This window comes from Hypanus sabinus, chromosome 12 (genome assembly GCF_030144855.1).
Source record: "Hypanus sabinus isolate sHypSab1 chromosome 12, sHypSab1.hap1, whole genome shotgun sequence".
NCBI lineage: Eukaryota > Metazoa > Chordata > Chondrichthyes > Myliobatiformes > Dasyatidae > Hypanus > Hypanus sabinus.
In genome coordinates, this window is record NC_082717.1 from 62,101,100 (window position 1) to 62,127,682 (window position 26,583).

The window sequence follows — 26,583 nt, forward strand, 5'->3', positions numbered from 1 at the left end:
GCGCTCAGCCCGAAGATGTAGGGGAGAAGAAAGAAAAGGATAATAAATTTGAATGCACTGTTAGGGATGAAAAGAGAGGAGGAGGTGGAGAGTATCTTAAATGTATCTATTTTAATGCTAGGAGCATTGCTAGAAAGGTGGATGAGCTTAAAGCGTGGATTGATACCTGGAATTATGATGTTGTAGCTATTAGTGAAACATGGTTGCAGGAAGGGTGTGATTGGCAACTAAATATTCCTGGATTTAGTTGCTTCAGGTGTGATAGAGTAGGAGGGGCCAGAGGAGGAGGTGTTGCATTGCTTGTCCGAGAAAATCTTATGGCGGTGCTTTGGAAGGATAGATTAGAGAGCTCCTCTAGGGAGGCTATTAGGGTGGAATTGAGGAATGGGAAGGGTGTAGTAACACTGATAGGAGTGTATTATAGGCCACCTAATGGAGAGCGTGAGTTGGAGGAGCAAATGTGTAAGGAGATAGCAGATATTTGTAGTAAACATAAGGTGGTGATTGTGGGAGAATTTAATTTTCCACACGTAGACTGGGAAGCTCATTCTGTAAAAGGGCTGGATGGATTAGAGTTTGTGAAATGTGTGCAGGATAGTTTTTTGCAACAATACATAGAAGTACCGACTAGAGATGGGGCAGTGTTGGATCTCCTGTCAGGGAGTGCGATAGGTCAGCTGACAGATGTATGTGTTGGGGAGCACTTCGGGTCCAGTGATCACAATAGCATCAGCTTCAATATAATTATGGAGAAGGACAGGACTGGACCTAGAGTTGAGATTTTTGATTGGAGAAAGGCTAACTTTGAGGAGATGCGAAGGGATTTAGAGAGAGTGGATTGGGTCAAGTTGTTTTATGGGAAGGATGTAATAGAGAAATGGAGGTCATTTAAGGGTGAAATTATGAGGATACAGAATCTTTATGTTCCTGTTAGTTTGAAAGGAAAGGTTAAAGGTTTGAAAGCACCATGGTTTTCAAGGGATATTAGAAATTTGGTTCAGAAAAAGAGGGATGTCTACAATAGATATAGGCAGCATGGAGTAAAGGAATTGCTCGAGGAATATAAAGAATGTAAAAGGAATCTTAAGAAAGAGATTAGAAAAGCTAAAAGAAGATACGAGGTTGGTTTGGCAAATAAGGTGAAAGTAAATCCAAAAGGTTTCTACAGTTATATTAAAAGCAAGAGGATAGTGAGGGATTAAAATTGGCCCCTTAGAGAATCAGAGTGGTCAGCTATGTGTGGAGCCGAGGGAGATGGGAGAGATTTTGAACGATTTCTTCTCTTCAGTATTCACTAAGGAGAAGGATATTGAATTGTGTAAGGTGTGGGAAACAAGTAAGGAAGTTATGGAACCTATGACAATTAAAGAGGTGGAAGTACTGGCACTTTTAAGAAATTTAAAAGTGGATAAATCTCCGGGTCCTGACAGGATATTCCCCAGGACATTGAGGGAAGTTTGTGTAGAGATAGCAGGAGCTCTGATGGAGATCTTTAAGATGTCATTAGAAACGGGGATTGTGCCGGAGGATTGGCGTATTGCTCATGTGGTTCCATTGTTTAAAAAGGGTTCTAGAAGTAAGCCTAGCAATTATAGACCTGTCAGTTTGACATCAGTGGCGGGTAAATTAATGGAAAGTATTATTAGAGATAGTATTAATAATTATCTGGATAGACAGGATCTGATTAGGAGTAGCCAGCATGGATTTGTGCGTGGAAGGTCATGTTTGACAAACCTTATTGAATTTTTTGAAGAAGTTACGAGGAATGTTGACGAGGGTAAGGCAGTGGATGTAGTCTATATGGACTTCAGCAAAGCCTTTGACAAAGTTCCACATGGAAGGTTAGTTAAGAAGGTTCAGTCGTTAGGTATTAATGCTGGAGTAATAAAATGGATTCAACAGTGGCTAGATGGGAGATGCCAGAGAGTAGTGGTGGATAATTGTTTATCGGGATGGAGGCTGGTGACTAGCGGGGTACCTCAGGGATCTGTTTTGGGCCCAATGTTGTTTGTAATATACATAAATGATCTGGATGATGGGGTGGTAAATTGGATTAGTAAGTATGCCGATGATACTAAGGTAGGAGGTGTTGTGGATAATGAGGTGGGTTTTCAAAGCTTGCAGGGAGATTTATGCCGGTTAGAAGAATGGGCTGAACGTTGGCAGATGGAGTTTAATGCTGAGAAGTGTGAGGTTCTACATTTTGGCAGGAATAATCCAAATAGAACATACAGGGTAAATGGTAGGGCATTGAGGAATGCAGAGGAACAGAGAGATCTAGGAATAACAGTGCATAGTTCCCTGAAGGTGGAGTCTCATGTAGATAGGGTGGTGAAGAAGGCTTTTGGAACGCTGGCCTTTATAAATCAAAGCATTGAGTACAGAAGTTGGGATGTAATGTTAAAATTGTGCCAGGCATTGGTAAGGCCAAATTTGGAATATTGTATACAGTTCTGGTCACCGAATTATAGGAAAGATATCAATAAATTAGAGAGAGTGCAGAGACGATTTACTAGGATGTTACCTGGGTTTCAGCACTTAAGTTACAGAGAAAGGTTGAACAAGTTAGGTCTCTATTCATTGGAGCGTAGAAGGTTGAGGGGGGATTTGATCGAGGTATTTACAATTTTGAGAAGGATAGATAGAGTTGACGTGAATAGGCTGTTTCCATTGAGAGTAGGGGAGATTCAAACAAGAGGACATGATTTGAGAGTTAAGGGGCAGAAGTTTAAGGGAAACACGAGGGGGTATTTCTTTACTCAGAGAGTGATAGCTGTGTGGAATGAGCTTCCTGTAGAAGTAGTAGAGGCCAGCTCAGTTGTGTCATTTAAGGTAAAATTGGATAGGTATATGGACAGGAAAGGAGTGGAGGGTTATGGGCTGAGTGCGGGTAGGTGGGACTAGGTGAGATTAAGAGTTCGGCATGGACTAGGAGAGCCGAGATGGCCTGTTTCCGTGCTGTGATTGTTATATGGTTATATGATACAGTGTAGAACAGACCCTTCTGCTCCAATGAATGAACCTGTACGGCCAGAAACTCAGCTACTTAACCCTAACCTAATTGCAGATCAATTTACAACCACCAATTAACCTACTAGCCATATTTGCAACGTAGGAGGAAACCCACGCATTCATGGTGAGGAAAGTGCAAACTCCTTACAGACAACATTGGAAGTGAGATCTGAACTCTGACATGTGCTGTCATAGCGTTATGCTATCCTGGCTTCCACTAATCCAGTGGCATTGACATCGACATAACTGTTCTGAGAGAGACGTGTTGGGCAGGAAATGAACAGATTAAGTAACAAGGTGCTGGGTGCCCTATTATCTGGACGGGTAAACCGGAGGAGGAATCCCTTTGCCATCAAGTATGTACCATTGGGATCTCTCAGCATCTTCCCCCTGTCAAATCAGCGACTGTCTCATCACCCTTCACCATGCTCCAGGCAGCAGCACAAGCTCCATGGAAGCTTCAGAGCCAAGGAGGACTTCCACTTCACGTTGAAGAAGTCTTGATCTACATCCCAAAAGGAATTAAGTTGATTCTCCTGGTCTGTTTTCACCAGGGTGGGAAGGGATGCAATCTTTCAGTAGTGGGAGGAGGATCATTAACTTCAGTAGGTCCTTAATGAAATACTTGAGCATGGGTTTCTATTGACAAGCTCAAGACATCAAGAAAACCTCTGCAGTCCAAATACTGCACCTGCAGTTTACATGATCATGCAAGTAGTACAGTGTATTATAGTGTGATTGGCAGCAGAGGCAGTGTTCTGTGCTCCGTGTGGTACGTGGGAAGTCTGGCAGACCCCTGGATGTACATTTCTGCACCAGGGGTACCGAACTGCAGTTCAATGACCTTCGCCTCATAGGGGGGGAATGAGGAGGTAATAAACAGGAACTACAGGGATGTAGTTAGCCTAGTTTGTAGGAGATGGGTTGCTGTGTGACTGTCAGGAGCAGGAGGAGAAATGCACAGCCAGTGCCGAGAATACCTGTGGCCACTCTCCTCAATATACAACTTTAAACCCTATTGAGGGGAACGACCTACCGGGGGGAGCCACAGTGGCCGGGTCTCTGGCACTGACTCTAGTGCTGTGGCTCAGAAGAGCAGAGAGGTGAAGAGGACTGCAGTGTTAATAGATTCTTTTGTCAGAGGAACAGGTGAGGCTCTGTGGGCACGCTCGAGACACCTGGATGGAATGCTGCCTCCCTGGTGCCAGGATCAGGGAAGTCTCGGGTCTTGTCCACAGCATTCTCAAGGACAAGGGTGAGCAGCCAGAAGTCTTGTTACATATTGGGACCAATGATAGGTGAGGGGGTCCTGAAGAGAGATTTTATGTAACTAGTTAGGAAGCTGAGAAGCAGGACCCCCAGGACCTCAACGTGCCATTGAGGATAAGAATAGGATGATTTGGCAGGTGATTGTGTGGCTGAGGAACCGGTGCAGGGGGCAGGGGTTCAAATTTATGCATCATTGGGATCTCTTCTGGGGAAGGGATGACCTGTACACTGGGACGGGTTACACCTGAACCCTATATCCTTGCAGGCGAGTTGGCTAGAGTTGTTTGGGTGGGTTTAAGCTAATTTGGCAGGGGGATAGGAACCGGACTGGTACTTCTTCTCCCATGTGTCACCCCCACCCCCCAACAGCAAACCATAGTTTACTCTTCTAGCACAGGCCGTGAGTCATCTGTGAGGAGCTAAGGTATTCACGTTTTATGAACGGTCCTGAAATCCATTATCATTGGCATCTATTTTGAAGAGTATGACAAAAAGTTTGAAGAGCTAATTAAATGCTAATTACATGTGTTTGGGAAGGCGTGGACTTGTTAGAGATGATCAGCAAGGCTTGTGTGAGGGAAGTCATGTCCTACAATCTTGATGGAGTTTTTTTGAGGAGTTGATTAAAAGGATTGATGAAGACGGGCAGTGGTGGTTGTGTACGTGAACTTCAGTAAAGCATTCAACGTGCTTCCCTTTGGCAGGCTGATCCTTGGAGCACTGACCCCTGTACTAAGGGATCTTACAGTGCAAGTCCTTAACTCCCATAAGTAGATAGGCAGTAAGAGAAAATCCATAAAGAAGAGGAAATCTGCAGATGCTGGAAATCCAAGCAACACACACAAATTGCAGAGGGAGCTCAGCAGGCCAGGCAGCATTGAGAGAAATGAGTAAACATTCGATTCTTTTGGCCAAGACCCTTTGTCAGGACTCCTGAAAAGAAAATCCATGGTCTGTTGGGGCCTTTAATGTTAAAGTTTGGGGCATCATGTTGCAATTCTATAAATGTGTGATTAGGCCACATCTATAGTTTTGACAAACTTCTCTAGATGTACAGTGGAGAGTATTTTGACTGGTTGCATCATGGCCTGGTATGGAAACACTGATGCCCAAGAATGGAAAAGCCTACAAAAGACATAGATATAGCCCAGTCCATCACAGGAAAAGCCCTTCTCACCTGAGCACATTTACAATGAGCACTGCCATAAAAAATCAGCATTCAATATAAAGGACCCCCACCATTCAGGCCATACTCACTTCGCACTTCTGCCATCAGGAGAGCAGTGCAGGAGACTTGGGTGCCGTACCACCAGGTTCAGGAATGGTATTTACCAGTCGATTATCAGGCTCTTCAACTTAATTCACCTCAACTCTGAGCTGATTTCACAACCTGTGGTCTCACTTTGGACCTATGGACTCTACAAAGTGTGTCTTTGGCTTGCTTGCTTTATTTTTCTATTTATTTATTTTTATGTGAGCATTTTTGTCTTTTGCACATTGTTTGTCAGTCTTGGTAGTTTTTCAGTGATTTCATTGTATTTCTTTGTTTTACTGTGAATGCCCACAAGAAAATAAATTTCAGCGTATTATATGGTGACATAATCTACTTTGATAATAAATTTACATTCAACTTCAAACTTAGATTTGGAGTATGGCATGTAGTTCTAGTTGACAAATTACAGGAAGGATGTAGAAATTTGGGATAGGGTACAAAAGAGGTTTATCTTAATGTCAATACTCTCTTAACTAGAATGTTGCCTAGTTCAGAGAATACTAGCTGTAAGGAGAGGTTGGACAAACGTATTGTTTTCTGAGGAGCATGGGAGACTGAGGGGTAACCTGATAGTGTAGAAATTTAAGAGGGCATACAGTAGATAGAGTGGATAGTAAAAAGTATTTTTCCTAGAGGACAGACTTAAGGTGAGAGAAGGAAAATTGTGAAATCTTAAAAAATTAGCAATAAGGAACTTGACAGAAATATATATTTGACACAAACTGTGTGGGCTAGAGTTTGACAGAAGTCAAGGGGGCCATTTCTCAACCTAGAAATAACAAAGTATTGAGCATAGGTGATTTCCCTGTGTAATCCTAAAATTTGACAGGAAGGAACTTCAGGCACAAATCCGTGATCACAAGTCCCTGGCATTTTGAGAGATGGAAGGGACCCTGGAGACTCCATAATCATGACCATAATGAGCAAGGAGATGAGTCTGGCTGTGATCTCCCTGCTGTCTACCAAAATGAAAGTTGCCATCTATACTCATCCATCATGTTCTCCTTGTAGCCAAAGAGCTATTTTGTAAATTAGATTGCATTCTGTCCATCTAGAGGCACAATGGACAAGATCTTCATCATATGACAACTCCAAGAAAAATGTAGCAAGCAACACTAGCTACTATATAAGTTCCTTTAATTACTCTGGTCTTTCTCTCTATCATTTGAGAGGGACCATGAAACACCAACTTCAAAATTTATCTCTACCTTGTTGAGATGCTAACCATTCTCAGTGAAGACCAGCTTCAAGCAAGTTTGCACCTTTGCCCCAACAGTCTGAATATTATTTGCTGCAATGTTGCACCTCACTTTCAATAAACCTTTTGTGGAAATGGAGTAATTTCAGAAGAAATTGGAGCCTCATAAATCTATTAAGCAGATAGCTCCACAGATATTGGAATCACTTCAGTTACCATAGCCATAGTTTCAGCATCATTGACCGACTCACACCATTCAGGAAAATCTTGCCGTGTGTCTTTGTCTCTGGTACTGACGTGCAGTCACAATTATCATGTGGGAAATGTGCAACTTTACACAAACAGGCATGTGATAAGAAACATAATATGTTAGTTGAACGGTAACACTTGGTCAGGGGATAAGATGTTCCTCATTTTAGCATTTCTTTTAATGGAACACTGGATGGTGCATTGTTGTTCATTTCAGCACCAGAGTGTCAGCTATGAGATTTACACCCAAATCAATGGATTAGCTCACAAATCCTTAACCCTGGTTGAGATGTACACAAATACAGAAACAGCAGGAAGGAAGTGTCTGAGGATGATGAATTCTGTAGTGGAAAACAATGGCTTTTCAGGATTTCATCAGCAGAATTTCATTAAATCTTGCACGTAGTGGTTTATGCACAGATGAATTATTAAGAGCCAAATCTGGCAGGCTGGAGCTTCTGAAGGAAGTACTCCTTCAGAAAGTGTTATTATCTTATTCCAGCACATCTCTTTTAGAAACGTTTTCACTCTAACTCTTTTTCTGCCATCCTGCTTCACTTGTTGAAAATTATTGGGTAGTTGTACTCATGAACTCAATTGCTTTGATTACATGGAGATTATTTCCTTTCCTTTTGTTGGGTTTTGTAGGCTGGTGGCAGTGAATTTTCCCTATGTGTTGATCCCATCTGACCTGTGGAAAATATATTTATAACTATCACTGCAGGAGTGTTATCAATTGCCTTAGTTATAATTGACAGCTAAGGAGGTTAGTGTTTGCACAGTGGATATTTTGTTTGCCTGCAGCGAAACTTTATCAAAGTTATCCAGACTGCATCTGTTTGATTGACATCTATGTCTCTTAATACTGCTGTGTGCAATACTGTAGGGAAGCAGAGGCACACAATGTAATTATTATACTATCCATAATTGGAAGTGGACCACAACAAAGAAGCAAGTGCATGAGAACATTGAAACGTCATTGATATTAATGGATGGCTTTGTCTGAAAGCCTATTGGGAGATCTAGTTGAGATGGACAACAATGTACTTTATGAGTAATCAGCAGCTGCATATGTAAGCATGTTATTCAGAAGAACAATTTATTGTTTAACGTGTCCACCAAATCCTCCAAGGAGGAAAATTAGATATCTCTTTATACAAAGCATAGATTAATGCAAGTTTATTGTTTTTGTTTCTGAATGTTGGTGCCTTGAGGGAGCTGACATTACAGGCAGTCAGTTGGTTATGTAAGGCTTCCATTCCTGAGAGCTATCTGTCCTTTCTTTGTTACAATATCAAACTGCTTCACGAGCATAATTAAACCAATGTGTACCCAGTTATTAGTGAATACAATAAAACATTGTTTTATAATTATCGCTAAGTTGAGAAATGCTTTAAAATATACAAGACCATAAGCCATTACAGCAGAATTGGCCCATTGTTCCGATCAGCCATTCGATCTTGACTGGCTTATTTCTATCCTCAACACCATTCTCCCTAAACCTTTGATGCCTATACTAATCAAGAACCTATCCATATTTAATTTAAATATACCCAATGACGGTCTCTAGAGCTATCTATGGCAACGAATTCCATTGATTCACCACCCTTTGGCCAATGAAATTTTTCTGATTTCTGATATAAAGGGACATCCTTCTTTTCCGAGGCTCTGCCTTCAGGTCTTAGACTTTTCCTCGATAGGAAATACTCCCTTTGTGTCCACTGTATCAAGGCATTTCAGTGCTTGTTAGATTCCCCCAATTCTTCCGAACTCCAGCGAGTACAGGCCCAGAGTCATCAAAAGCTCCTTGTATGTTAACCCTTTCATTCCTGGGACCATTCTTGTAAACCTCCTCTGGACCCTGTCCAATTCCAGCACATCCATTCTTAGATATGGATCCCAGAATTGCTACAGTACTCCAAATGTCATCTGACCTGGGTCAATTTGTATGCTCTTTAATATGAGTATTTTCAATATGTCAGTAGTTTTTGGTCTGCACAAAACAAAAGGGGAGAAAGAAATGTTTTAACGTATGAGGACTGTTTGATGGCTCTGTGCCTGTGCTTGCTGGAGTTTAGAAGAGGAATGAGAGTGGATCTCATTGAAACCTATCAAATATTGAAAGGCCTAAATAAAGTGGATGTAGAGAGGATGTTTCGTATAATGATTGAGTTTAGAACCAGAATGTAAGGAGATGAGGAGGAACTCTTTATCCAGAGGGTGGTGGATCTGTAGAATTCAATGCCATGGACAGCTGTGGAGGTCAAGTCAGCGAGTATATTTAAAGCAGAGGTTGATAGGTTCTTAGTTCGTCAGGGCATCAAAGGCTACAGGGAGAAGGCAGAAGGATGGAGTTGAGAGGGATAGTATATCAGCTATCATGGGCCGAATTCTGCATCTATGTCTTAAAATTTATGGTCTGCATCTCCCCCTCCCCATACAGAGTTAAGTTGTGGAAGACACAGCCAAGTGCAAGCCATATTTTGGGTTGACAGGATTCGGGGAGCGTGCTGTTCACTGGAGGACAATGCCCCTAGAGGCACTCAGCACATTGTTGGGATGGAGGGGATGGAGGACAATGCCACTGGAGGCATTCAGCACATTGTTGGGATTGTGTTCTTGTGGGTTGTGTATGTACCCCTGCCCCCATGTGTTCACCATTTGTGAATGCATGCATGTACAGGGCTCTTGTAAGAGAGCACTCTGTTGCAATGACCTGAGCACACATTAGCTTATTTGCTCTGTACAGGTCTTCCTGTCTCAGTGAATTCCCCTGTTTTCATACTTTATTGTGTTTTTACTCTTTCAAAGTAGCAGTGGCATGTAAGGCAAGACCTGCAGCTGGAATCTTGAAGAAGTGGCAGCAAGTCTTTGTTTGGAGGATGTTTTACTGGGCCTATCTGGAGGTGCTGTATAGTGTTGGGAAATTCCTATTGTTTTCCGTGAAGGAGCAGGAAAGAGGATACTCAGATCTTCAGTTTGCCAAATTGGCTTCATAATCACTTATTGGTGTGACACTATCCATCAGGTGCTATTAGTCTGCCACCTTGCATCTTAAACCGCAAAGTTTTAATCTTTGTGGTTAAGAGCACTTGGAAAGGGTAAATTAACTTGCATTTTGTCATGAAAGCTGACACACAAAAATGACAGGTGTGCATTTGATGTATTCTAAAAGCTTATTAATGGTCCTGTGCACAAAAGTCACTAATACTTCAATGAGAAATTGTAAGTTCCAAGTGCTAGCTTCCGTTACGGAACTGCATGGCCATTTTGGACTATTGTTTAAAAGCAATGAAAGTGAATGTTTGCTTTTTTAACTCATCAGTAAAATTAATGTTTTAAAAGTGGTAGAAATAAGCAATTCATGCCTTTGTAGAAATATTGTATAAGAAATTCTCTTTATTTTAATGTTTATGCTTATAACTTGTTTTGTGCCATGACTTTAAAATTGCAAGTTTATTCACTTTTTTTTTGTAACTTTTTTATCTACTTGAGCCACATGTCCTAAGCTGTGCAGGGCTTGCTCTGAAAATGATGAAAAAAATGCACTACTTTGTCTTATTATCCATGAATTTTAACCATTATTGGGTTGTGGCTCTATGGCATTTCCAGCATCTTGTATCACACTTGGATGCAAATATTTATTAGGAAGCTGGAGTGCACCTAATTGTTGATGGATTTGCACTGCCGGTTTAGTTATGATCCAGAGCCACCTGCAGTAATATCTGGTCGATCAACAGCAAACAGGAGAGACAAGCTTTGCAAGCAAGCAAAAGTTTATATTTAGCACCCAATGTGGAATAGTGGTCGACCCGTGGTACGTCATATAATTAATCTCCCGCTTTCTTGTGAAGAATGCAATATCAGCTATAAATGGTGATACTGTAGTGGTGTGCTACACGCAGCGCTGCAATAACGACATGGAGTTGGTGAGCTGCAGTTACAAAAGAGATTTATTCGAACTTCGGGGCCTCGCTTTAAAGCCTTCCTGATCCCGCCCTCCCTGGGCGGGAATGCTGTAGGGGGACGCGTATTCACAGTCCCGTCCCACGTGTGGGCTTTTCCTCTTGCTGGTGAAGCAGGTTTGGCGCCCTCTTTGGGACCGGCCTCAATGCCAGCGGGCGCCGCTTTGTGAGCCGGTTCGAGTGCGCTAGGAAGTGGGTCACCACAGTACTTGCTTTTCTCTATTGATAATGGGAGAAGGTGAAAGCTTAGTAAGGACGGGAGCCATGCTGTAAACGCACAAACTTTTCATAGGGTGCTGACTTACCATTTGAATAAATAACTGCCATCTATGCAAAGTCTCCTGCAGTTACTTCCAGGATGGTATTGTTACCTTTGGGGATAACTGGGTGGGTGGGGTATGAGAAAGAGATGAAAGGGCTTATCACTGCAACTGAAGCTTCCACGCACACTGTATACACATTCCACTGGCACGCTTTAGAAGCAGCTTGAATGGTGAGTTAAAATAACCATTCAGATTGCATAAACCACTATTTGTACGTTATTATACACTTTGTGCATGAAATGTGGGTAAATATTGTCCAGTACTCATAAATTTGTACTGTAATTGTCAACGGACCATCTTTCAATTATTGAATTGATAATACAAGGAGCATATGTGGAAGCCACAGAGTATAACAAAGTTGACATTGAAAGGGCAATGTAACATTCGTAAGTGTAAATCCTTTTCCAAAAACAGCTTTTGGTAGTTGGAGCATTTACTTCTGGTATTTTAATATTGAGCTCACAATTTAAAGCAAATTTAAATTTGTGATTTAATTACCATTGATTTATATAATCTTACTAACAATATAGACAATTTTCAGGTAAAGTTAGAATTTGTCAAATTGTTAGGCAATACTTTCTAGGTGCTCTCCCTGCCAAGCCTCCTGTTCGTACAGTCTTGACGATGTTTATGTGTAGCAGCAGGAACAAGTCGCAGATTAGTGACATAACTGAAGGTAAATTAGAGACTGTGATACTTGTAATGGCACTAAAATGCTACAAAGCTGCTGAGGTCATTCGAAGTAGTGTTTCTGTGTTGATCATTTACAGATTTTTGCATACTCTGAGTTGGTGTCTGCTGGAGTTTTTTTGAAATCTCTTAGCCCACCGCAAAAATAGGACAATCATACCAAAAACTAGTGAAAATTTAGTTCTGAAGGACACCTTAGCATTAAGATATTTGCAGTGGAAATTTCCATTACCTACAGATTAATAACCACAAGAGATGTTACTTATTCTGTCATTTTTTTTGTTTTAATTTATTGCAGAAATGATATCTGATATTACTTTGATATCTTTTGCTGCAGATGTTCTGCAAGTATCTTGCAAAATCTCATCCACTCATTGCTCCTTACCCTTGAGAATGCACATCAGCAATGCATTAAAGGTGCTTTTGAGGTGTGGATTGAAGAATCTAATTTTTTTTAAAAACTGAAGAAGCAGATAGACATTCTGTGAAGTAATTACTTTGCTGTGAAGTTAATTAGTTTTTGAATCTGGCAAGGGTACATATCTGATTCTGGTACCAGTGGAGGTATTGTCACTGTTGGTACTTTATATCTGTATTTGTGTGTATACATAGGACTCACCTGACCGTGTATGTCTGTGGTTTTGAGAATGGAGTTGAACTGTAGCTATTAATTCTTGTTCTCTGATGTGTTACTGCAGTGTGAATGGATGTCATTAGAAATTGTGTAATTTAGAATTGTGTTCTTGTGTATGCATTTATAGACTGGTTTACCACATCCTAGTGGGTAATATACAGACTTAAGTTCCACATCAAATACATTGTGGGAGGCCCAATGAAACAATCTTTCCATTGTTCAATAAATTTAAAAAAAATAACAATTTGACTTGGCTAAAAAGCATCTCACAATTCAAGTTGACAATTATTTGGTCACCTCCCACATGATCTCATGCAGCAAGGTCAAATTGTCTCATCATTCAAAATTCCCCTGCAGAAGTATTCTTACAATTTTAAGGTGCTATATAAATGCAGGATTTTTTTTGTGGCCTTGAATTTATTACAATAGCAGTGTATGAGACCATGAAGTAATTTGAAAACAGTGTTGATTTCAAATTTGGTGAGCAGTAGAATTTACAGGAGAGGAAGTAGAGAAACATAATTGAAATTAGAACATTTGAGATTATCTTTCTTCAGTGAAGTGCCTTTTATTCAAAATAACCCAGAGACTTCCTGAGAGGACCCAGGCAGTGCATAATGAATAATGGTAGAGAAGAGCTAGGTTCTTGCATGAAAAGAAAACAAAAACTCTGACAAACTTCTGTAGAGACACAGTGGAGAGTATCCTAACTGGCTGCATAATGGAAACACCAATACCCATGAATGGAAAAGGCTACAAAAAGTAGTGGATACAACTGAGTCCCATCACAGGAAATGCCCTCACCACCATTGCATACCATTACAAGGAGTGCTGCCGCGAGAAAACCCATCTATCATCAAAGACCCCGCCATCCGGGTCATGGCCTCTTCTCACTGTTACCGTCAAGTAGCTTTGGTCTCGCATCAGGTTCAGGAACCGTTGTTACTTTACAACCATCAGGCACCCTTGTTGATCAGCATCACTGTTATTCTGAACTAATTCTACAATCTACAGACTCACTTTCAAGGTTTCTTTACATCTCATGGCCTCGGCATTTTTTCATTTGTGCAGCATGCCTTCTTTTGCACATTAATGTTTATCAGTCTTTATATATAGTTTTTCATAAAATTCTACTTGGAGTGTATGTAAGGAATTGAATCTTAAGGTTGTACATGGTAACGTATACTTACTTTGAACTTTGAAAATTATGAGGAAAGGGAAATCAGATCAATGCAGCCTCTAAAATCTGAGCAAAGTTATCTGTAACATAACATTTTACAGGTTGAAACTGTAAACCAACTTTTTCATAAATTGTAAATGCTGTTGGCTGACATTGCAGAAGTTGCTCTGATAGGTTATTTAACTACAGATTGGTTGTTTAAATTTTAGCTAAAATTAGTTAATTAATACAGATCTGTACTACTGATGAAAAACATTCTGATCCATAGTAGCATTAACCTTGCTCTTTCTTTGTAATTAATTTTGTCCAACAATGGTTTTCATTTCTTGCTGTTAAATGATGAAATCTTTTGACTTTTGTATACTGATTGCTGTGTGCAGCAGAGAGGGGATGGGCACAACTCATCAGCTGTGGTGGGAACTTCCTGTTTTAAAGCTAAATAAATATCACCCCTGGAGAAAAAGTGTTGGAGGTTTTTCAGCTGTTGGCATCCTGGTTGGATTTCATGGGAAAACAGCTTAATTTAGCCTTTGACATATTTTTCACTAAACTGCAACTGTTGAATGAACGGTATCTTAAAAAGTAGCATTTCTTACAGTTGCTTGGATATATTTATATTATAGGAGATCTTTAAGTATCAGTTGTTCAATCAGACCAGAGTTTACTGCAGGGCAGTTTGATTTTTCAGAATACTATGTAGTTTTATACTTCGCTGTGCAGTACTTTTATTTTTGTAGTAAAGATTACTTTTTTTTTATGGCTCAACATTACAGGAAATGCTGAAGTTTTAGAATAAGTCTGGACTGTGTCTTGCCTTGGTACACCGAACAAATGAGCACTGTCCTGAAAGTCTGTGCTTCAGACGTTTTTTGTCAAATATCAGTGTTTTGATCATATTAAACACGACTGAATTGGTTACAATTACTGCTTCCCAACAGGAATGATTGAAGCTTGAGTCAAAAGTTTCATAGTAAGATCAATTAACAATGTGCTTGCTAAACCTTTTATCTTAACCCTTTATGGTGTGCGGAGTATCCTATTGCACTTGGCAAGTAGCTTACCAGGCAGTAACAAAATAGAATTGTCACTGATGACTGAACTTCAAACTGCATCTTTTATCGTGGGACGATATCAAATTGAATTGAGTTGAAACTGTTTGGGTTTTATAGGTGCCAGATTATACTTGGCAAGCTAACTCAAAGTTCAGTCCAATTCCTGATGCTCTTATTTCACAAGAAAAGTGTAAGCTTAAGCTGTTGGCTTTGAATGAAAATATGACTCCTCAAGCAATGTTTATTTTAAGCACCATAATATTTGTTCTTAATTGGAAAAAAAACTTGCTGGAAGCGTTATGCTTTTTCTTTCCTTGTTAATTCAGTACCTCATTTTATTGTCACCTCACTAGCATATTGATTTTAGTGAGCCTGAGCTGGTGTGCAGGCTGATTTACATCACCCCCATTGGCTCAAACAGTTGGTCACCTGCAACTACTGCTGAGCTATACTGATTCATGAGTCTCTGTCTATATTGACCAGATGGATGTCTGTGAAAAGAACTGGTAGGAGTATGAGCTGAGTTGAGGGGGTGGAGTTAGGGACATTTGCCTTAGACTTGAGGAACCTTGCAGACTTGCTTCAACCTTTTGTGTGGAGATCATGATCTGCAACATCAAATTAGCACCAGCTGTTTAGATGTAACTGAAAAATATCACAGGGTAATTCAAATGTAGTCTCTAATGCACCAGGAGTTGAGGGGCGGTGATGCTTTTCACATATATTCCTTAGGATACTACCATCAACAGCATGCATAATATTGTTAACATTTAATTTTAAAAGTATTTTATCAGATTCTTTCTTTTAACTTCAGTGTACAGGTAATGGGTGAAGGGATTTTGAGCCAGTTAGGGTGGAGGAAAAATTTGGAGAGCTCAAAATGAATAAATAAGATGAAATTATTGATTAATGAATTATCAACCAAAAGGAGAATTTGGGTAAAATGATTCCTAGGCTGAAGCAAGAGTAAAAATAAAATCCATTTTAGTTCTAAAAGGGAAATGAGTATATATTGTTACAGAAATAATTTGGTGGTCTAGTGGTGCCAGCAGTCTTAAATAATTTTCTCCCATTTGGTTGTTCTTTGTTGAGAATTGAAACAATATTGGCCCTGTATTGTCGTGGAGGGAATAGCATTATGTAGTCATGCCAAATTCGGCTTTCATCTGGTGACTCCGATCTTTCCTTTTCTATTAACAGAGCTGAGATTGCCTAACTTGATTTAAAAATAATCAGCAAGATTCCCACTACAGTACAAACTTCTCTTTTGGAGGGAGATTCAAGTCAGGAATAAAGCTGTATACTACGTTTTTTGGGGTAAATGTTTTGGTTTCAGATCCAGTAAAGTATGAGCTGTAATCTGATTTGTGTGTTTACCTTTTAGAGTCATCAGTGAATCATGTGGGTGTGAGAAAGAAGTCTGGCTCCACTTCCATTAAGGTAATCATCTTGTCAGTGGTGTTGAAAATTTTGTCCTTGCTCTCAGTGTGAGGGAATGCTTTGATGAAGTAGACATATTGTATCATCAAAGCCATGAACTACTTAAGTTTAGTAATTTGACATGCATTATAAAATTTTAGTCTCCATGTGCCTAGCAGATTTAAATGTTCCCATATCCTTTTATATTTTAATCAATGGTTGGTTGGTGTGGTTTCTAAGATAACAAATTTGCATCTGATATCAAATGGCTTTCCGCTGAAAAGTTTGTTGAAGTATGTTATCAGCCCTCCACCCTCCCCAGGTTGTCCTGTTTGCAGAACTAAATATTTGCAATTATAAATAACCTTCATTTAAATGTTCCCTGTTGAATACAGTGACTCAGTATTTGTTTCAAAATGTTTTAAGCTGTCAGTCTTTTTTTTATTAGGGCCAATATCTTCTTGCTGAAATTTAACTTTAAAATGTTACAATGAGCTATTTAAGTCATTCTGTAACAAAGCTGAACCAAAAGTAAACCCACAATTTCTGGGATAATTTGATGGCATGAAAAGTGAGAAAAATAATTCATACATCTTTGTGACAAATAGTAATTACATTTTATCTGGACAATTATATTAAATGGAGTATATAATCTTTGCTAAGGGATTAATCTGCCAGGAACTACATCCACAATTTTTTTTTCTCATGTAATTCAAACATAAAGTTGAAATCTATTTCTATAATTAATAACAGTACAGACTTGTGTAGTAGCTACATGGTTTTATTTTTAAAGCTGTGTGTTACTGAAGGAAGAACGGTTTAAAAACCAACTGATCAGGTATGGGGCAATCCACTTTACTGATGTAATTAGCTGGACAATTGAAGGCATTCTGCAAACTGCTTGTCTAAAACTGGAAGGATGGTGATTGTGTGATTAACAAAGCCGTTCTTGCCAAATAATACTTAGATGCTGCAGAATCAAAATCAAAATACATGCTTTAATGATGTTTTGAAATTTTGAAGTGTAAATTAGTTCACTTAATGTTACTCACTTTGCATATAATTTGTTTGTTATTCTTTGCTTTCACTTTAAACTAATTTTTCCTTTGTCTGCCTAACGATCAGATCTCTTCACATCAGATAATCACTCGTCACATCCTTTGATATCTTCTGGAATATTTGTTGCTGAATAGAGTCCCAGTTTCTGGCAGATGCCAGCTTCTGAGGTTGTGCATTTGAGGTCCCACTGAAATGGATGTTTACTCAGGACCCAACTGTAAGATTTCTCTCCTGAGCCTACGTTCTTGGAGTTGTAACTTGAACCTGTTCCTTCCCGGCTTGGCTGGACAATTGCCAGGAGAGTGGGCAGCATCCGCAACTCCAGTTTGTTTAGGGCTTTCCTGCAAACTTCAGTGAGCCTCACTACACCCACCGTACTGAGGATTAGTGCATTTACTGCTGAGCCAGTAAGACACACAAACTAAGCCAAGCACAAGGACTTGTAATTTTTTTGACATTTGACATAGAGTTGGGTCTTGGCAAAATTCCCTGGGTTGGTCTTGGGTCAGGTATAATCCAAAGGTTCTGTAGACTAAGGCAACAATGAATGTTCAGACTTGATTTCTGGTGAATTGACTAATCTAAAGTGGTGGTTTTTTAGGAGTAGATCATTGATGTTGGTGTATGGATTGACACACACTCAGAGACGGAGGGAGGGAAGAGGGAGGGGGAGAGAGAGAAACTGAGACCGACCTGGAGGAACTTAGCAATGCAAGCAGCAACTATGGAGGAAAATGAACAGTCAATGTTTCAGGCTGAGATCTGATGAAGGGCCTCATTTGGCAATATCAACTGTTCAGTTTTGTCTCTAGCTGTTGCCTGCATTGATGTGTACCTCCAGTATTTTGGTTTAAGATCTGGTCAGATCCATTCAGTGTTTTGGGCATATTCTCTCAGTCAGTGAGATCATGACATCCATTTTTTTATAGACCTTTGGCTCCATATCCTATTGAATCATGTATTTAGACTTTTGCTTTCCAGACTCACCGCTGAATGAGCAAACATTCATTTTAATGTACTAAATTAAATTCCAAATCTTCCTGCCAGTGAAAGGGGAAATGGGGGTGGTGCATGAATCAGTTTGTGGTATTTTTTGGATTCTGAAAGGAATCAAAAGAGCAGCTGTAGAGTAACTTAAATGATCTGTCCCCTTTCAAGATGTTGTATGGTCACCCTCATTATGCTGCTGTGTTACTTCCTTTCAGGAGCTTCTATATCACTATCAATTAATCTTCCACATGCCCACTAGCTTTTGTAAGTATTGATCCTTCACACCATTATAATATTGTATTGCACATGTTCGAAATTCATATCTATTATAATGCTATTGTCCGAAACTATACATGAACAGAGCTTCTTTTTCCAATATATTCTAGCACTTCAATGCAATGACTAATATTTCATTAGAGCTTCCTTTATATTTCGTACCTAACTGCTATATGTTCATGTGTACAGAACCCCTAAATCACTTGGAAATCTCTTTTGCTTGGCAGCTTTAACCATTTAATTGATACCCATGTCTGTTCTTGAAAAGTTACTGACCTCACATTTGCTTTCATTGAAATCTGTATGAGTTTTGTCTGTTTACTCAATCTGTTCTATGTTTCTTTGTCACTTAATCCTATCAACTGTCCTGTATATTACCCAAATATTGTCATTTTTGTTTGGTATCTTCTAGAGTTATATTGACATTTTCTTGTCTATTCCCTTGGAGAAGAACCTGTTTGTTTATTCCTTTTTGAGAACAGTTCAGGCTTCGTTATGAATACTCAGGAATTTCCCAGCAGCTAGTTGCATTGCTAACAGTCCGAATGTAGGAAAATAACTGTGGTGATTGCCTCCAGTAAAAAAATATGTTCAAGCAATTTTATTTTAAGTTTCAGTCAGTGCATTTGGCTTCTTGTGCTTTACTTGCTTCCCATTCTAGAAGTTTCCAGTATGATAATTGTAGTAAATAGTTTCTCAGAATAACTGAATTTCTATGAAGCTGCAAAGCAAATTACTGTATGCATGCCATTTTGAAAATACTACCTTACTTTTGTTTCCTTTGCCAAATCAAACATATTTAACGTTGCACTTTATAACAATTGGAAGATTGGGGTTTAAGTCCTGCTGCTGTCTCTGGTACGTTATCTCTGTAACCGCATGGGTGTTGTCCATGTGCTCTGGATTCTTCCCACATATCCCACATACAAAAGACGTCCAGGTTGCTAATTTGTTTGCACAGCAACACTTGTGGGCTGCCATCTGCACGCAGTGTTAGTCATTGAGGCAAGCAACATATTTCACATTGTTTCAATGTTCTCATTTTTAAAAAAATTATAGAAGTTAAAAATTTCTAACAAAGAAGTATTTTCCCTACTTTGAACATGATCCCTTGTTATTTGTTTCTACCTGTCTATTTGTTGAGTAATTGAGATCCCTCTACTGTGTGAAATACTTCAATGTTAAAGAACATGCATGTGACAGGTGTAGGTTATGGAAATATTTTGTATAAGATTTGCTGATCTAAAATTTGACTCTTCAATATAGATGAGAAAACTAATTTTTAAAGGGAAGTTCCAAAAATTTAATGTTTTTTTTGGCCAACAGCTGCAATTAAATTGATTTTTGCCTATTTATTTACCTTCACTGGAATGCATATGACCAATGAAATTAAAATAATGGATTCACATTTTATGGTTGTGCTTGAGATTCTAACCAATCAGATTAATCCTACCTAAACAGATCTTCCAAAACAGGCAATGTGTTTTTGTTCAGTTTCAGGTTTTTGTACAATTGCACATTTTGGGAGTTTAATTAAACACTTAAATTGAAAACCCAAAAAGTCCTGTAACAAACTGAGCTTTCTGCAAAAAAACAAGTCAACACAAGTCCTTAAAAGTAATGTTAAATAGATTATATTTTGGTATATTTGATATATTTCTGATTATTGCATATCATTATAAGTATAACCCTTTATTGACGTGTCTCCTTTGATTGTTTGTAAATGTAACCAAATGCGTAAAAGGATTTATTGAGAAGTGCAATAAATCACGGTATGTTTTGCTAACATTTTTAGTATTTTTGTGACAGTGCACAAACTGCTAATAACTACTAAAATACTTTGTAATGATGCATATTGAATCTGTTGATGCTGGTAAACTTCTGAAGTCTACAAATGTAATTCTTTAAATTTAGTATCATCTTGATGCCTTTACATTCCTAGTTCTAGCAACTGGTTTATGAAGGCATGCAAATTTTAGTGCTTCCATAACTCAGAAGATGGTTGGTGGTTGGGTTGAGTTGTCTTCGGATCTTGGTAATTTACTTGCAAACGTTTTGTTACCTTGCAAAGAGACATGGTGATTATTGTGTCCTTTATATACTGCTTAACACATAGACCCCAATCCCATTTATGAGCCAATTCAGGCAAAATTCCAGGCTACAGCGCACAAAGTTTGCCACACAACCAATCAACAACAAGGTTTCTTCCCCACAACATAATTGAGTTTCGGAAATGATGTCCAGTCCACTGATTGAAAAGTATATAAAGGCCAAGCATTCAGAGGAAGCACCACAATTAACAGTGCACTGACAATGTCTCCTCACATGTGACAAAACGTGTTCAAGTAAATCGCCAAGACTGAAGAGCAAGTCAACCTTGCCTGTTCTAGAACTGCTCCCCTAAGTGCCCCTTTCATTACGTGAAGTTGAAGTTTTCTTAAGTTTTTTTTCTTTCATCGTGCCGCACCCACAGAGTTGACTGATTGTATTATCAGTTTAATAGCTGCTCCATTCATACTGACAAGGATGTTTTCAACAAGCAACAAGTAATCACTGTGTGCCAATGCAATAATTATGCTAAAATGGATTTTGAACTATTGAACTGATGTATTCCAATAGTGTTCAGAAACATGTAAAAGAATTTCTATTTATAGCCAGCAGACTGTTTTTAAAAGTTGCATGTGTTAGTCATTTGTGACATGAACTTTATTTGGTATTTTGATATAACTTGAGGTTTACTGTGACTCTTATTTAAAAAGGAATTCCTTGCTATAGCGCTTTTCATTCTTCAGTGGCTAAACATAAGGATTCTACAATTTTCTGTTTGGGATTTAGGAATTCAAGCAGAGAAAGGATCCTTGTGTTGCTTACTGGGGTCAAATGGACCCTCTGTGATCTTGCTGCATCTGTTGGCAGAAGGTTTGTACTGCGGAATTCTGTTTCTTCTGCATATGTTTAGGTTCCCAAAGATTTGAAATGATAAAACAATGTAGGGAAAGGCGCACCATTCCTGATAAAGAGGGTCCGTAATTCAGCAACTAATAAATCCCTGGGTTCCCTCCCGCATTTCAAAAGGTGTATGAGTTAGTAAGTTGTGGGCAAGTTAAGTTTGTGTCAGATGGATAGCAACACTTGTGGGTTGCCCCCAGCACATCCTGGACTATGTTGGCTGTTGACTGTATCTTCGCTGTATGTTTCAATGTGCATTGACAAATAAAACTATTATTTCTTTAATCTGTCAAAAGTAGAAATGCCTACTATTTTGAAACAGAGCTTAAAATCCAGGAAAATAAACAGATTTTTTTTTGAGTGTCTATATATGAATGAAGAGTCTTTTGGAAATCATCCCTGTTGTGCAAGACAAGTGTATATCATCTGCCAGACCAAGGTGGCACACAGCTGATAATGCAGTTTGGCGTAGAGGAAGGAGTTTGAAAATCTGGCTGAGTGGTGCCACAACAACAACTTCTCACTCAGTGTTAGCATGATCAAGGAGCTGATTATTGACTAGGCGGAGGAAACCAGAGGTCCATAAGCCAGTCCTCATCAGAGGATGAGAGGTAGAGAGGTTTAGCAACTGTAAGTTCCTAGGTGTTATTATTTCGAAGGACCTGTCTTCGGCCCAGCATGTAAGTGCAATTACAAAGAAAGCACAGCAACACCTCTACTTCCTTGGAAGTTTCTGAAGATTCATCATGACATGTAAAACTTTGACAAATATCCATACTGACTGGTTGACTCACAGCCTGGTATGGGAATGTCAATGCCTTTGAATGGAAAGTCCCTCAAAAAGTAGTGGATATGACCCAGTCCATCATGAGTAAAACCCTCCACTCCATTGAGCACCTGTACAGTGTGCTGTTGCAGAAAAAGCACCATCCATCATCAGCAATCTCCTCTACCCAAATCATGCTCTCTTCTTGCTGCTGCCATCATGAAGAATGTACAGAAGACACAGGACCCACACCTCTTGGTTCAGGAACAGCTATTACCCCTCTTGAAACAGTGGGGAAACTTCACTCAATTTCATTTGCCCCATCACTGCACTATTCACACAACCAAATCACTCACTTTCAAAGACTCATGATTTCATGTTCTCTGTTCATTGCTTATGTTTTATAATTATTTTTTCCCTTTTTGTATTTGCAGTTTGTCATCTTGCACATTGGTTGTTTGTCTGTCCTGTCGGGTACAGTCTTTCATTGATTCTATTATGGTTTTTGGACGACTGAGTATGCCTGCATGAAAACGAACCTCACGGTTGTATATGGTTATATATGTGAACTTTGAAAACAAATTTACTTTGAATTTGAATAACCTTGTTCCACCTTTTTCAGTGGTTATACCTTTTGGGCGAAGAAAGCCCAGTCTAATAGTCCAAAACATTTCACCATTCAGGTGAACGTGGAAACACTGAGTCATTAATCACTGACAACGGGCTCTAGAAATGGCATTGGAAATCTGCAGAAGTAGATCAGTGTGTTTAAAAAAAAATGAGTGAAACCACTTTGCGGATTTAAGAGCAGAATGAACCTTGCAACTTGTCTGCAACTCACCAGTGTGGCCTGTCCCATTATTTTATATGGTGTGGGGTTGCCAAAGCTTATTTTAGTTCTGCAGGAGTTTAGGAGATAATTTATGGCTTGTTTTTCCTAATGGATACAATTGTCTGTTGTGTAAATGCATCAGAAAGTTGATCCATGACAGTCTGCCCAGGGTCTGCCATATAATGTATTGTACTGTGAACTCTGGGGCAGTTGCCAGTTTTTTCCTAACTTCATAGTCAGAGGGGATGATTGTAGCAGAACCCAATGATGTGGTCAATAGTGCTATCGGTTACAAACTTTTGTCACAGTGAAGATAATATTCATGATGCCTCTAGAAGAAGTTCATACAACTGTTGAGAGGAGGTAGCTGAGAAGTACCATGTGATGTGGGTCATCTGAGGTTAAAATATTTGGACCCATCTTAAAGGTGAAGGCAATTAAAAGTCTGTGAAATGTTTTGTCATCACATTCAATGTGCCAGCACAACCTATTGGTTGATTGTTTTATTTTTCAGAAGACTTCAGAATTCATGGTGGACTGGCTGCGCAGTGATCAATGTCTGCCTGATCCCAAGATAAGAGCGGGCCCTCAGGGCCCTGTAAAGATACCACCCTGTAAAGATACACTGTCTCCACAAAATCTTTCAAATTCACTGGATTGCTAAGTAAATTGGCTTTGCCAGCCTCTCAAAGAGCAAAATCACCACAAATGAAGCCCATTTACACAGAGTTTCTTTGGCTGGACAGGCGATGTTATCATGTGTGTGACACCAGGCTCCCAAAAACTGACCCTCTTTTCTGAACCCTGTCACAGGAAAAGATTCTCAGGTGGGTCGAGAAAACGTTTAAAGATATATCAAAGCTCTTTGACAAATTATGATTCATGTTTCTTTATCAAATGTACATCGATGCATATAGTGAACAGCATCCTTTGTGTTAACAATCAACACAACCAAGAGGGTGGTGGGGCAGCCCACAGGTGTCGACACTTGTTCCGCACCAACGTAAGTGCTCACCATGTTCGGCAGAACAACACAGAACACAACAAGCAATGAAGGAACAACAGCAAAACAAGCCACATTCCTCCCTCCCTCCCTCTCTATGTGTGTACACAGTACTCCAACCCCAGAGACTCGGAACTGGATTCAGGCTCACAGACATTGCGCTTCAACTTTCCCAGTGGACTAGCAGAGATTTGCAGACGTGGGCTTCACCCAACAGGCTCTAACTTCCAGTTCAACCCACAGCGTCAGCCGTAAGAACCCACTGATCACCGAACACCAGACCTTGAACTCTGCACTCACCAATGTTGAGACCCCGATCATCAGGCCTTGAATTCTGCTCTCAGTGGTAACAGCGGGTCAGCAGAACTTTCTCCTCCTGTCCTACAGAGCTCTGACTGCAGAACCTGCCAACTACGTGCTGATCTGTGGGGTGGGGATGGCGGGTTGTGGCACCTGCTGCCCCAATATCCAGCTGGATAATCTGGCTTAGTCTGCCAATGCCACTAACCTTTCAACGTGGAGAGGAGAATTGGACTCCAGCTTGACATCTAATTATCCCACATCCCTAACTTGACCCCTAACTCCCCTCTCTGTTCCCCAAACTAAAAAGCCAATAGACAAAACTACTAATTCTGAGCCACAACTCAGTGGAGGTTGCAGTTCAGTGCTGTGTTGAAATACAATGCCACTGATATCAGGGAACATCAACAATCACTGATTGAAGCAGAGCATTCAGGAGCAGATTTGAGATCACACAGTAGCCTTTATAAGGGGTGGACGGAGGATTCACTCTTAAATTGTCTGTTTACCTACCTTGTTCTCCACTTCCTACCCCATCTAGGGAAGCGTCTGTGGTTCACACATTAGTCTCATCAGGCATCTCCAGATCTACAAAAGCAGAATAGGAGCAGGTCAGCCTTTGTCCTGAGGGACTACCTGGAACAAAGTAAAAGACGACAAAGAGCTGTTATTAACACATGGGTGTGTTCCTTAATATGCAAATAATGGCTGGCATTAATCTAAATTCAGGTATTTATTTTCACCAATTAATTTCCTCTTGATGTTTGGAGGCACTGTGCCAGATGTACAGGTGAAATAGAGGATTAGTGTTACTGCAGTCTGTTACAGTCCTACAATCATTTAAGGTAGTGTTTCCCAACCTCCTTTAGCCCAACATCTTCCTAAAGCAACCTCATACACGCCAATGCCCCTCTTAAGCACAATATACTTTCCAGCACCCCCATTGTAAAAACATGTCTACCATATGCTAACATGAGAAAAATGATTCTGTTTTAAATTTTTATTTGTCTTTAAACCTAGCTTACACAGTACATGAGCACTGTACAACAGCTTCGATATCAATGTGATCCTTGAGCTTGATGGTTTTATCAAGAGTTGAAATATCTGGTTCAAGTTGTGACAGCAAAAGCCTTAAGTCCCCATGTGTAAAAATGACCAAGCAGTTTCTGTTTTTTGAGAGTATGTGGTTCACTGCACTGAAGCCTCCTTCAACAAGGTAGGAGGATGGAAATACAATGAAGAGCAGTTTGGCTCTCCTCCAAAGACCAGGAAACTTCATAATACAGTCTAACCACGTACCACAAAGCCCGACATTTTTGAAAAGCATTTTTGCTTCTTTATCATCCTGAATTTCGATAATTTCTTCTTGCAAGCTCTCTTTCTGTTCTACCTTGCAAAGAAATGGGTTAATTACCCAGTCCAGAATTTCCGGATTGTTCAAATCCTTGAATCGATTCTGAAAATCCTTCAGTGACTCCGGATGTAAGCAGTACTCATGCAAATCACCATCTATGAAAGAGAGTCCCATACTTTCCATGCAGGGAAACCGTGAGAACACTCATCTCCAAATGTTTTGCTGAGGTATTTCCAAATTTTTGATAAAAGCGGACACTGCATTTTTTGCCTGGTTTAAATTGAAATTCTCACCTGCAGTTTCATATTTAGAATGTTCACTTTGTCATTGAGATCATTAGGTATGCTACATCTCCACTTAGAAGTTCAATCTTGTTTCCCAAGCTCTTGTTGACATTGAGAAAAAATTCAACCACAATATCAGAAAGATCAAAGAAATGCTTTAAGCAGCAGCCCTTTTGACAGCCTACGCACTTCAGTGTGAAGAAGCAAGTGTTCAAACTCTTCATTGTTATCTTGGCATAACTGGTGAAATGTTCTGCTATTCAATAGATGAGTTTTAATTTTGTTGATAGTAAGTATTGTAAAGAATCATGCTTGAAAAAAGATGTTGGCTGAGGTTTTTGGCTGTGAGATGTTGACAATGAATTCCACAATAGATTACAAAGAGGCTTGTAATTTCTTTCTTCAGAAATGCCACTAAACCATCATGGCAACCTGTCATTTATGGTGCTCCATCTGTTGCACTAGAAATCATGTTCCTAATCAGAATAGTTTTATCCTGGATGTAC

The 26,583-nt window shown here is 39.6% G+C and overlaps 1 protein-coding gene across 5 annotated transcripts in view; it reads left to right on the forward strand.

The window, feature by feature from the left end:
* The window catches only part of LOC132402935 (rho guanine nucleotide exchange factor TIAM2), a 263,572-nt gene that overhangs the window by 47,541 nt on the left and 189,448 nt on the right, over window positions 1–26,583 (forward strand). For 3 of the 5 annotated variants that reach the window (XM_059986060.1, XM_059986061.1, XM_059986062.1), the window contains exon 2: window positions 16,230–16,285. The exons of 1 other annotated variant lie outside the window; for it this stretch is intronic. The gene's annotated coding sequence lies outside the window, so the exon portion shown is untranslated. Of the gene's footprint in view, window positions 1–16,229; window positions 16,286–23,650; window positions 23,964–26,583 lie in introns of all 5 variants that reach the window. One more of the 5 variants, XM_059986063.1, reaches the window with a different exon arrangement.